The 12,467-nt window shown below is 38.6% G+C and overlaps 1 protein-coding gene across 2 annotated transcripts in view; it reads right to left on the bottom strand.

The window, feature by feature from the left end:
- slc16a10 (solute carrier family 16 member 10) overlaps positions 1-12,467 on the bottom strand; it is a 35,227-nt gene that overhangs the window by 21,683 nt on the left and 1,077 nt on the right. The window lies entirely within an intron of this gene.

Raw genomic sequence — 12,467 nt, 5'->3', positions numbered from 1 at the left:
AAATAGTTAACATGTCTCTTCAATCTGGAATATTTCCCGAGGCCTTAAAAACTGCAGTCATTAAACCTCTCCTGAAGAAGAGCGGTCTTGATCCCACTGTACTGAATAATTACAGACCTATCTCTAATCTGCCATTTTTAGGAAAAGTCCTTGAAAAAGTTTACCAACAGCTCACCAACTTTCTCTTATTAAACAATTCATTTGATGTTTGCCAGTCAGGTTTTAGACCCCATCATAGCACAGAAACTGCTCTTATCAAGGTAACCAACGACATCCGCCTGAACACTGATGATGGCAAAGTCACTGTCTTAAGGCCTGTTCACACCGGGACGAATTTCGCCGGCGATTTTCGCCGACGTTTAACGCCTCGTGACTAAACAAAGGGCACCAATGAGAGTGTGCACACCGACGCGAAAAAACGCCACGCGTTAAAGCTTAAAAAAAAAAAACGCCTCGGGTTCGTTTTTTTTTTTCGACGCGTCGCGTCGAAATCTACTCGACCAATGAGAATGGCGCTTTTGCTCACGTGTCTGGAGCTTCTGAAGTTACAGTAAAACACAACTTGGGGGCGCTCAAACACAAAACTGCCTTGCTGAGCACACATACCAGCGAAGAAGATAGACGCCAAGTAGCGTCTACACACAGCCGCGAAGCAATAATGACGGACATTCTAAAATATCCCCGAACCAAGCACCAGTTCGAGCTACTGGTGCTTGAAATATTCATGTTTTCTTTGTTTGATTCTGACAAGCGTGTAAATACTTGCTCTCTTCTTCTGAGTGAAAAGCGACTTTAAGAAGCGTAAAGTTGCGCAGCGCCACCTTGTGTACAGGAGTATTTCTGTTTTACATTAAGCGCCATCTAATGTCAGGGAATGAAATTGCATGTTCACTCCACTCATCGTCAGCGAAAATCGCCTGGGTGTGAACACAAAAAACGTGGCGAAAAACGCTGGCGAATAACGCCTGGCGAATATTCGTCCCGGTGTGTACGGGCCTTTAATCCTGCTAGACCTGAGTGCTGCCTTTGATACTGTTGATCATGGGATCCTTTTGCACAGACTCCAAGACTGGGTTGGCATCTCTGGATCTGCCCTAAGTTGGCTCAAGTCTCATCTAGAAGACAGGAAATATTTTGTTGAAATTGGGAGTTGTGTCTCAGACTACATGGCCTTGACTTGTGGTGTGCCCCAGGGATCGATCCTGGGACCCCTTCTGTTCAACCTCTACATGCTGCCACTAGGTTAGTTAATACGCAGTAATAACATATCCTATCACAACTATGCAGATGATCCTCAGATCTACGTGTCACTGACAACAGGTGAATATGGGCCGGGGGATTCACTCAGCCACTGCCTCCAACAGATCAGTGCGTGGATGTAGAACAACTTTCTCCAGCTAAACTCAAACAAGACCGAAGTTATTCTTTTGGGCCCACAGAAACAAAGAGAAAGTGTCAGCAGCTACCTTCATTCTCGGTCTCTTAAACCCTCAAATCAAGTCAGAAATCTAGGGGTAATCATGGACTCTGACATAAACTTTAACAGCCATTTCAAATCAGTACCATCAGCTGCATTGTACCATCTGAAAACATTGCCAAAATCAAAAACATAGTGTCAAAGCCAGACCTGGAGATACTTATTCATGCATTTGTCTCCAGTAGGTTAGACTACTGTAACGGCCTGCTCACTGGCCTCTCCAAACGAGCTGTAAAACAGCTTCAGTACATCCAGAATGCTGCTGCTCGAGTCCTGACCAGAACCAGGAAGTATGATCACATTAGTCCTGTGCTCAGGTCTCTGCACTGGCTCCCTGTACCTCAAAGAATAGACTCCAAAGCAGCTTTGCTTGAGTACAAGTCTCTCCATGGCCGAGCACCAAAGTACATCTCTGACATGTTAGTGCCATATGAACCATCTCGTACTCTGAGGACCTCAGGGACCGGCCTCCTGTTGATTCCCAGAGTCAGAACTAAACAAGGGGAATCAGCGTTTCAATATTCTGCAGCTAAAATCTGGAACAGCCTCCCTGAAGTCGTAAGACAGGCCTCTTCTGTGTTCATGTTCAAATCTAGACTTAAAACATTTCTGTTTAGCCGCGTATATGACTGAAAGGTCCTATCTGCACTTTTCTTTCCTTTCCTTCCTTTCTTTTTAAATCAATTTTCAAATTTTTTTTTCTTTTCTTTTAAAGTAAATTTTACGTTGATTATTTCGATGATTTATTGTGATTTTAATGCATTTTTCTATTTTGTGAAGCACCTTGAATTACTTTGTGTACGAATTGTGCTATACAAATAAACTTGCCTTGCCTTGCCTTGCCTAATGAAGTCATCCTGTGACAAATTGTTATCAAGCGGATGTAAAGATTTAATTTGCAGGTCTCTGTGCTCCTGAGGTCATCCTGACACTCACCTTCATAAAATGAAAAAAAAAAAGCTTTAAAGTAGCTGGAGACACTGATCTAATGGGAGAGAGGCTGCAGCTCAGGTACTTTTATTTTGAAAAGTAGAACGAGATCAAAGCATCAGAAGCATTGAAGGAGCTAGAAAAGCTGAGATTTACAGACATGATCTGCAGGATTCCTCCTAACAGCTGGCAGTTTAAACCTCCAACAGGATGACTGCAGTGCTTCACACTAATATTCTGTATGTGGCATATTGCTGTTATGAGGTTAGAATTAGTCCTTGCTGTTTGGAAATGTTGCTAAGGGCAGTAACAATGTCAGGTTTTTGACCCGACGTGCTCCACTGTGGGATCCACAGGAAGCAGGTTTATTACAGAGCATGGCAGATTGTCAGGACGTGGCATGCCCTCCGCCATCATCCTCTGAACACTTCCCACACTCACCCAGAGAAGCAGGAACATCCAGGTTTGGGCGTGTTGGAGCAAGTTTCTGGCATGCTGTTGTGGTAAACCCTTGGATCCTCAAAACAAATGGAGTAAAAACTAGCATTTACGTCAAGGTTTCTGCAATAAATTTACTAATAGCTTTGATTAAACCGCTAGAACAGCGCCACTCTTGTGGAAGCTTCTGCTAAACTTTTGTTTTTATTTTTAAATTTAACACTGGAGACATTCTTACGACTACCTTCAGTCGCCGCCAAAGCAGCTCTGCGTCAAAATGCAACACTGTAGCCGATATGCAAAGCTGCTTTCCTCCGTGTCCGAATCAGCCGTTTCATGCTGAATGTGTGAACATCAAAAGTTACGATACGTCAAAGCGTGTTATTTTAGTACTGGTGACAGCTTCACTTCTAAAGGCTTTAACAGCTTTACGAGTGATTTTGAATCTTGAGATCTATCACCCTGCTTGTCTTCCGGCTGTTTCTAAATCCACTCACTAGATTGGCTGAATCGGGTGATCAAAGGTTTCAATTGGCCAAACACACTTGATCCAGGTCATCATAACCAGTATGGATGTTTGGAAAATAAACAGGATGGTAGATCTCAATGATCATGGCTGAACATGTTCCTAATGTACCCTGAAAAAAGAAAAGCTGTTTTCCACTTGTGAGCAGAGGACAGAGACCTATGGAACAGACGGAAACCTGAATATGGAGGTACTGAACCACTTGTTAGAAGTGAGGATGATAAAAACCATAGCCATTAAATTGAGGAATGACCCATCACAGATGACATAACTCAACAGGTTTAGAGCAGTGACCATTTGACACAGACTTTTGCAACACCCATTTTTGGCCTATTCAAAGAATTCTGTTTTAGGTTTTAACTCCTTTAACAGGTTAAAGTGGGACTCAATTGTTCACCTCTGTTTGATACACAAACTGCATTAATTTGAGCTAAACTACCTGATTTCGTTCATGATTGGCATTGCTCTGCTCTTCCAGAGCACTCTTGTTCTTGGGTTTGTTCTCCTCTGCAAACATCATGGTCCACAGAGATTCCTATCTAACCTCATCTTTCAGTCTGTCCAGCACCAGAGCATTGAAGAAAGAACTCAAACTGATCCTTGGTGCCGTCCCACCTCCACTGTGAACTCCTTTGTCACATTTACAGCACACCTCAACACTGTCTTCCGGCTCTCAAACATGAAGAACCTGAACATACTTCTCTGCCATTCTGGACTTCCTTATCCTTAAAGCAAATATCTCCTGTTGTTCCTAAATATTCACTTCTGCCCTCAGCTTAGCTTTTGTTTCCCAAAACTTCATTGTGTCTCTGTAGGTTCTTCAAGCGTTATCAAACTAAAAAAAATGTGACCTTTAACAATTACTCAGGTAGTTTTCAAAGTAAACAAGAACAGTATAGCATTGCTTAGCAATTATAACTATCTGGAAGTATTTGGCACAGACAAAGACTGTTTTGGCAAATAAAATGATAATTTTTTCAGAATTATATGTTTCTTTTTTTACTTAACTTTCTTTAGCTAATTCAACATTTAGCAAGAAATGTACCGGTAAATACATCCGTTTTATTAACTGATTCTAATACGCTTTTTGGTACTTCAGCATTTTCGGTGAACGCTCTTTATGGCAATTCCAAACTAAAATTGATCATTTATTTAGGATTAATTTCAGTTAAATAAAACAGCTTTTGTGTCCGTTTCTGGTAAAGGCTGGTGTTGCAGACTGATGTGTTTAGAACTAGCATTTCTCCAGTTATTATTGGATTCATCAGTAAATATCAAATGTCTTTTGGCCCCTTACGGCTAAAGACAAATATCTGCAAAACGCTGCCCTTTCAAGCAGCCGTTACTTTGTTATACAATGTGGAAGAGAGGTAAAGAAAAAAAAGTAAAGAAATATGATCGGAGACGGTGTTCTGTTTACACTCTGATAAACGGACAATAGATGAAAAGGAAGCTGGCCTAAACCGAGCACTCAGATGAGTGATGCTTTCATTCAGGATGTGGAAAGTCTTCCACTTCCCAAACACAGAGGCGGAGCTCTGTCAGTCAGCTGTGAAGGAAACACTGGGAGTGGTTCGTTGCCACGTCGCCTGCGTCTTCATGATAACACAGTACTGGAGCTAAATAAAGGGTTTAACAAGACGAGTTCCCTAAATGAGTCTATTAATATCCATCACTCATTCTGTTATAACAAGATCCAGATTGATGATTGAAATCTAACATCTACTTGAAGAAGAAAACTTCTTTACGTTTTTCTGTCTATGTTCCATGCAGAGTTCTGGTGGGGCGCTGTTTTCTGTCCCTCTTTCTCATCTAACTGAAGACGTCTGGTGAGACTGCTTTGAGATATTAGCACCAAAATGAGTAGAAATATGTGAAAGAACATCCTTGGAACGGAAATCCAGTTGAGGATGGTATGGCTAATCAACACAGTCCTGAAAATCAAACATGGTGCTCAAATAAAATGGTCTTTCATACACTTGGCTTGGGTAAAGAGCATCCCGGACAAACCCCCAATTACATTATGCCAACAAGACTGTTGGTGTAGGGCTTTAAGGGACAGTCGCAGAAGACTCAATAGATTCCTTTTGATGCTGTTTATAACTAATGTGGAAAGCTTTGATGAAAAGATGCCTTAAACTGAATCACTTTTATGTTACAAAAATAACAATTGCTCCTTTTCGAACTGGTATGCAATTATTTTTTAGGTTGGTACTGGTAAATAGCAACCTTTATTACCAATAAAATAAAGTTCTGCAAATACTTTTATTTCAGCATCATTATTTTAAGCAGCGTTATAGTTTGAAAACAAAAAGAAAAAAAACACAAAGGAACAAGATTTTAACAGTCACCTGTCAATGCAAAGACCACACCTCTATTTCAGTACAATTTTTATTTTTGATTTTAAAAAAATTCAAACTAAAATAGAACTTTCTCCAGAATATTTGTCATTATTAGCCAGAGCAAGAATCCAGACTGTCAAGATATCTATTGCAGAAAGAGTGAACCAGATCTGACACACTTTTGCAACTAGTGGTCACCTGGGGAACTGACCTGGCTCCAGTTTTTTTTATCTTTGATAAAAATAAAAAGTTAAAAATAAAAATAAACTCTGCTTCAACCATAAAGTCAAAGTGCCGCGTCTTGGCTTGACCAAAAGCAGAAGGAGCAGAATACACGATGCTGATATTTGATGCTTATGACACTAAAACTGGTGGAGAACAGCAGATTTCAGTTCAGATACATCCAGGTTCAAAACCAGGGGCCTGTTGCACAAAAGTAGGATAAGGGATTAAGCCAGGGTATCTTGGTGATCCTGGCTCAATTGATCCCCAATCCGGTTGCACTAAAGCTGGATAGGGGGCAGGAGGATATGTTATGGTATAAGTTACCATGGAGATTTATTCTGTGGAGCTAGCCTGCTCCAGACCAGGCTAAATTCCAGGATCTATTTAATCTCATCCCTAATGTCAGTCAGCAGTCGCCACAAATGGAAACCAATAGTTATTTCACTGCTCACTATACATTGTTATCACATATAACTAGACCCGCTGTCATTATTTAAACGTTTGTGATCATTAATTTCAATCATTTTGGATAAATAATGAGTTTTAGATGATGTTGCTATCATTAGATAATTTACAGTTTCCCATAGACTACAAGGCTATATATAAAATGATAGAATATTAGGGCCACAGAGGGAAAAAAAAGACAAGTCATAATATTGTAACCAGTTGTTTTAAAGGAGGACAGTTGTTAAAATGACAGATGTGGGGCATTTCGTGAAATTGTACTTCAGTATGGTTTCATAAACGAAGACATGCTGATGTGCCAGAATATGAAGTATCACATTTTCATAACTATCAAAACTGTAAAAAGAATATGTTGCTTTTCTGCAGAAAGAACCAGCCTCATAAATTTATGACTTTATCCTTTTTTCCTTAGTGGGCCCTAGTACTCTGTCATATAAAATAATACACATTCCATTAAAATATGAAAACACAATGTGTAACATTATGTTCCTTTATTGAATAAGGACAAAACAAAGCAGGTCAACTACACTCAAAAAACGTTCACTTTGAATGAACATAAAAAAATATGGAAATGATTTCCACATGATTAGACAGCGTTACTTGAACAAAAATGAATCATATTGGTCCTACTTAATGTACTTAGGTTCAAACTAATAAATTTAAGTTGATTCAATCTAAATATTGCAGTTGGACCCAACTGTAAATTAATATTGTTGCTCACTCTCAAAGGATAAAAGTTGATCCAACTTAATTGAATCACTCCAATTGGTCACACCTCATTAAATTAAGTTTATTCAACTTAAATTTGTATGACTACCTAATGCAATTTATGTTGATATAACTTAGTTTTTTGCTTTACTTTTATTTATACATCTGACATTGATAAAGTTTTCCAAGGTTTCAACCAATGGGTCTTTTAATTTTCACATCAAAGACATGAAATACGCAGTAATGTCCCACATGACAAGACAGGAGTTCAAATAATGCAAATTCTGTTTTAAATTACATGAACAGTTTACCGCACAAGGGGTTTGGTCATCATCCTCTCCCACACTCTAACTCATGGTGCAGAAAAGAAATGAACATATCAGTTTAAATCACTAGTTAAAACAGAGTAAAACAGCTAGACAATAAAACCCATGGACAAAAACTCACACTTAGACCCCAATCTGCCCAGATAGACAAAGAAAATGGAATCCCACAATTCCTTGCGATTACTAATGCATCCAATTTAACGGTATCATATTGGATCACCATGATTGAAATTAGTAACTTTTAAATGGATTATTTTTATGTACGATCGACATGATTCATTCACGTAAGATTTACAAACATAACATTTTCTGGTTGAAATGACAACTTACATTTTCATAAAATTAATTGGCTGGTAATTTAATTTAAAAAAATCTTGAGTGTGCTTTATCACTGTGGTGGTGTTGCCTTTCTTCTTAATTATATCTTTTACCTCCTCGTATGCCTCCATGAGGATTTGTGCTTCCGACGGGGAAAGGTACGCGGCTCTAGTTGCCATGGTAAATCAGTTTATCTGTGATCTTCGGCGGGGTCTGTTGGAGTGAGCCGTGAGTGCGCACCTATCCAGGATTGGTTACACCTGGCTTGATGAATCCGTGTCTGCTCATCCTGGCTTGGTCTTTGTGCAACCGATTAAGCCTGGACGCACATGTTTTGGCTTCATTGAGCTCAGCTCAGTCATTTATCCCCCCCGGATGTCTTAATTCTATTATTGTGCAACAGGCCCCAGATCTCCAATCTTTCACTGAAACACAAAGTTGTAAATATGGGGATTACCCCTCTTTTTCACACAGAAGATAAGCTTTTTTTTTCTTGAGTAAAGGTAAACAATTAATCAGAAACAGACACTTTAACAAAGTTCTGCTTCCAAGTTTCTATTCAAACTTTACCCCAGATGTCAATATTGATTTTTGAAATATTACCCATGAGGATGCCAGACCTGAGAAACAATTTTCAGCAGATGTTAGAAACACGTTTTCCATGATGACCTAATCATAACAACTAAATATAAGAACTTTCTTTTTATTTGGTCAAAATAAGAGTATGTGTCTTATAGTTTCTGAGCTTCTTTCAGTTCCTGTTGAAATTCTGGTTAATCTCTAGACAGTCTGGTGCAGTTTTCACCTTGCGGGTGTTTTTCTCGCCGTGTAGGAAGGAAGGTGCTGCACTGTAATGTGTCTCTGTGTTTATCAAATGCCTGTCATAGAGACGAGTTGCCGTGACCGCAGAGCTCCACCTTCACTTCCTTTACTCGCTGTTCAAGTGTTAATTCCTCTGGATCTCCTCTCGCAACAGGAAGCTGCTGGAGACGGTGGACATCTCTGCTCTAGTGCCACTTCACATCCTCCAACCCTCTCAGGAAAAGTCAAATTGGTGGACGTGCACTTACTGTACGTCCACGAAGACCAGAGCAGGAAACTGTTCACTATAGGTCATGACACCAAGACTGTTCTGACTTCGGCTGAGAGGCCCAGACTGGAACTAAACATAAAGTATGAAGCCGGAAATACAGGAAAAAGAAATGACAAACTCTTCAAGATTAAGTGCTTTCTGCGTCCAAGAAGCTCTGTGAGCCAGACGACGGTTAAGGGGTGACAGCTGGATATAGAGAAGCTCCCACAAGTTATATAAGAAGATAAATGTTAACACAGAGAGGGCAGAGAAAACTCCCAACATTTTTCAAGTTTTACTCCTTTTCTGTTTTTTCCCTGTTTAGAGAAAAAAAGGTCTAAATTTGAAGAGAAACATCTCCTACCACATTTTCACGAATGAGTCAAAAAGTAATTCAGGAATCACAAGAAATGCGGAACCAACACAAATCATCAAAAACCTCACTGCAGACATCACAAGTCATCAACAAATATAAAAAGCAGAAAGAGGACAAAAGTCAACAACAATCAGCAGAAACAAACAGAAGACCAGCTCCTCTTAAAAGTTCTGCAAACCATCTTTAAAACTCGTGGAGATCTGAGCTTTCAAGCTGTAGCCCCCAAAATCTGGAATGTCTGACTTTGACCCTCCATGTAGCTCAATCTGTTAGGTTTTTTAATTCAGATATTTTTATTTAGATAGGCTCCTGGCTAACTTTTAATTCTGACTGCCTTGTTATTTGTTTTCATTAGTATTGTATATTATCGAAAATTAGGGGTGTAAAAAAAATCGATTCGGCAATATATCGCAATACTTCATTTGGCGATACTTGTATCGATTCAAAATGCTGCCAGGACAATATTTATTTAATTATTTTGGGGGGTCCTTCAGTGTCTGACTCTTGTTGTCCATTTCACCCTCCGACCGCTAGTTGGCAGCAGAGAACACGGAGCCTCTTTGAGCAGCTCTGCTCTGCACAAAACAACAGGAAGACTGCAGCCAGAGGCAGCTTGTTCTGTTGTTATGAGACATGAACTATTTAGTTTTTACTTGGGGTGGATACCAAACAGACACTCTGAGCCATGATGTTGCCAGTAGGTTATAAAAAAGTGGATTGCTGTGCTTTTTGGCGGCTCAGATAAATACGAGTGAAGCACGGCAGCGGCTAATGCGCTTAGCATCGGCTTAAATGCTATCCGCAAAGCGGGCCAAAGTTCTGCAGAACCTCCCAGCAACAGATTGTAGTTTAGCGACCTGCTGGATCAAAGGGATGTGTGCAACCCTCTGAAAAAAGGCCGACATTGTCAGATCGTGGCGAGGAGCGTTACCAGTTACTTCCGTGTGTGAAAAGCGTGGCTGCAGGTGCAGCAGAGCAGACTGATGTAAACAAAGCCCCTTTTTTGTCACATTAAAGCAACTTACCTTAGTTCAGTCATGCTGCCTCATCATCACAGTTTATTGTTTCTGGAAAGACTTAGTGTGTCCCCCCCACCCCACCCTTTATTTTTAAAGCATTATTGAGTACGGTGGCCCAGAAGGGTCACAACACAACACATTAACTTTACACACAACACATTAACTTTACACACAACACATTAACTTAACACACAACACATTAACTTTACACACAACACATTAACTTTACACACAACACATTAACTTTACACACAACACATTAACTTTACACACAACACATTAACTTTACACACAACACATTAACTTTACAAACAACACATTAACTTTACACACAACACATTAACTTAACACACAACACATTAACTTTATGTGTTGTGTGTAAAGTTAATGTGTTGTGTGTAAAGTTAATGTGTTGTGTTGTGACCCTTCTGGGCCACCGTAATTCAGGCTCCTGAACTGTTTAAAAGCACTAGAGAAGCTACATTAAGCAATTCTGAAAATAAACAGCATTTTATTTCCCCAAAGGAAACTTATTGGTTAAGGCTCATTCATTATTTGTTTTTTCTTACACTAAAAAATATTTTTTTTTTGCAAATCAGACAATGTTGACTGTTCTCTTTCTATATTTTAACTTACCAAAATAAAAGCACTATGAATTTGTTTTGGTAAACGCAACTTATATATGAGATACAATTGCAGTGCTTAACATTGTGATCATTAAATTAACTGAATTTGACCATTTTAATACAGTGGAAGACATTAAAATTCAGTTTGAGTTTTTTCAGTCATATTTAAAAAAAAAACAGAAAGGAAATATGTTTCGGTATAATATCGGGATATGTATCGTATCGCGGGGCGCGTACGTATTGTATCGCCAGACTCTTGCCAATACACACCCCTGTCGAAAATGATTTATTTATTTTATTAAACTTGTATGCCTGCTTTGTAAAGCACTTTGTGGTATTTTACCAGTAAAAAGTGCTACATCGATATATTTCTCCTTCTCCTTCTTCTTCTTCTTCTTCAAAAGCAAACAGAAGACCAACACAAGTCATCAACAACAAGCAGAAACTGAGAATTTTACCAATTGACCTATGAAGCATGTTTTTGGACTGGAATGCTTAAAGAAAACCCACATGTGCATCAGGACAACATGTAAACTCCACACAAAAAGAACCTGGCTGGGATTCAAACCAGGGCCTTCTTACCCTGAGGCAAGGATGCCAACCACTACACCACAGTGCTACCCATATAAAAAATAATCAGCAGAGTTCAATAACACAAAAAGTCCATAACACTTTTAAATGTTAACTAAAAATGTGCCTTTTTGGAATTACTTTTGTTACTCAGTGGTTAGTGGAATTTTATTTTCGTTTACTTGTTTTACTGCATTCTTATCTGACTTTTATGAATCTTTATTCCTTTTTGTAATTTATTTTATTTTTTTGATGTTTATTCTTAATTTGCCTAATTTGCCTAATTCTAAAATAATGACAAACTAACAAAAACTACCACAAATTCTAATAATAACAAACATTTCAAACCATCACAAGCCAACAAAGATAAGTCACAATCTGTCACAACCAAAACAAATAATTAACAAGAAAAAAATGTTTGGTTGTTCTTTTCTTATTTCACTTCAAAATCTGCTTTATTTCAAATGATCCTCAGTGAAATGTTGGTATGCTTTGCTAGGTTTTTGGACTTTTTTTTGTAATAAAATAATCTTCAATTCCTATTATATAGGGCACAGAGGAGGGTATGTTGTACTTGGATGCAATCTATTGTACATTCAGCATAGCCTCATTGATAAACTAGAAACCACCATTGTTTCTCTTATTTCATAGTGCAATTTAAAATGAAAAGACTCATAAAACAGCCACTTTACTGAATTGTATTAGAATTTGCAGGTGTATACATAGAAGCATTAACATATTTTGGATTGATAATCTCTGATGTCATAGGTATTTAAGCAAAATTAATAAATAGTTAATTAAGTTAAAATATGATATAATAAAATAAAAACATAAAAAATGTCTCCAATCCATCTATCTTCAGAATCCCCTGAATTCCTGTCAGCATCACAGGGATGCTGGAGCCAACCCAACTACTGTAGGGCGAAGCCAGAGGACACCCTTAATAAGTTTCACAGAAATTATAATAAATAATACAATTTAAACAAAATTAAAAAAATGTAATCGCATCTCGCAGCCTATCATACTTTTTTGTGTGCAAAGCTGTTGGC

Source organism: Oryzias latipes, chromosome 24, assembly GCF_053564925.1.
Source record: "Oryzias latipes strain Hd-rR chromosome 24, Olatipes_Hd-rR_3.1".
NCBI classification, from domain to species: domain Eukaryota; kingdom Metazoa; phylum Chordata; class Actinopteri; order Beloniformes; family Adrianichthyidae; genus Oryzias; species Oryzias latipes.
The sequence above is the reverse complement of the archived record's forward strand: the minus strand, read 5'-3'. Positions and strand labels throughout refer to the sequence as shown.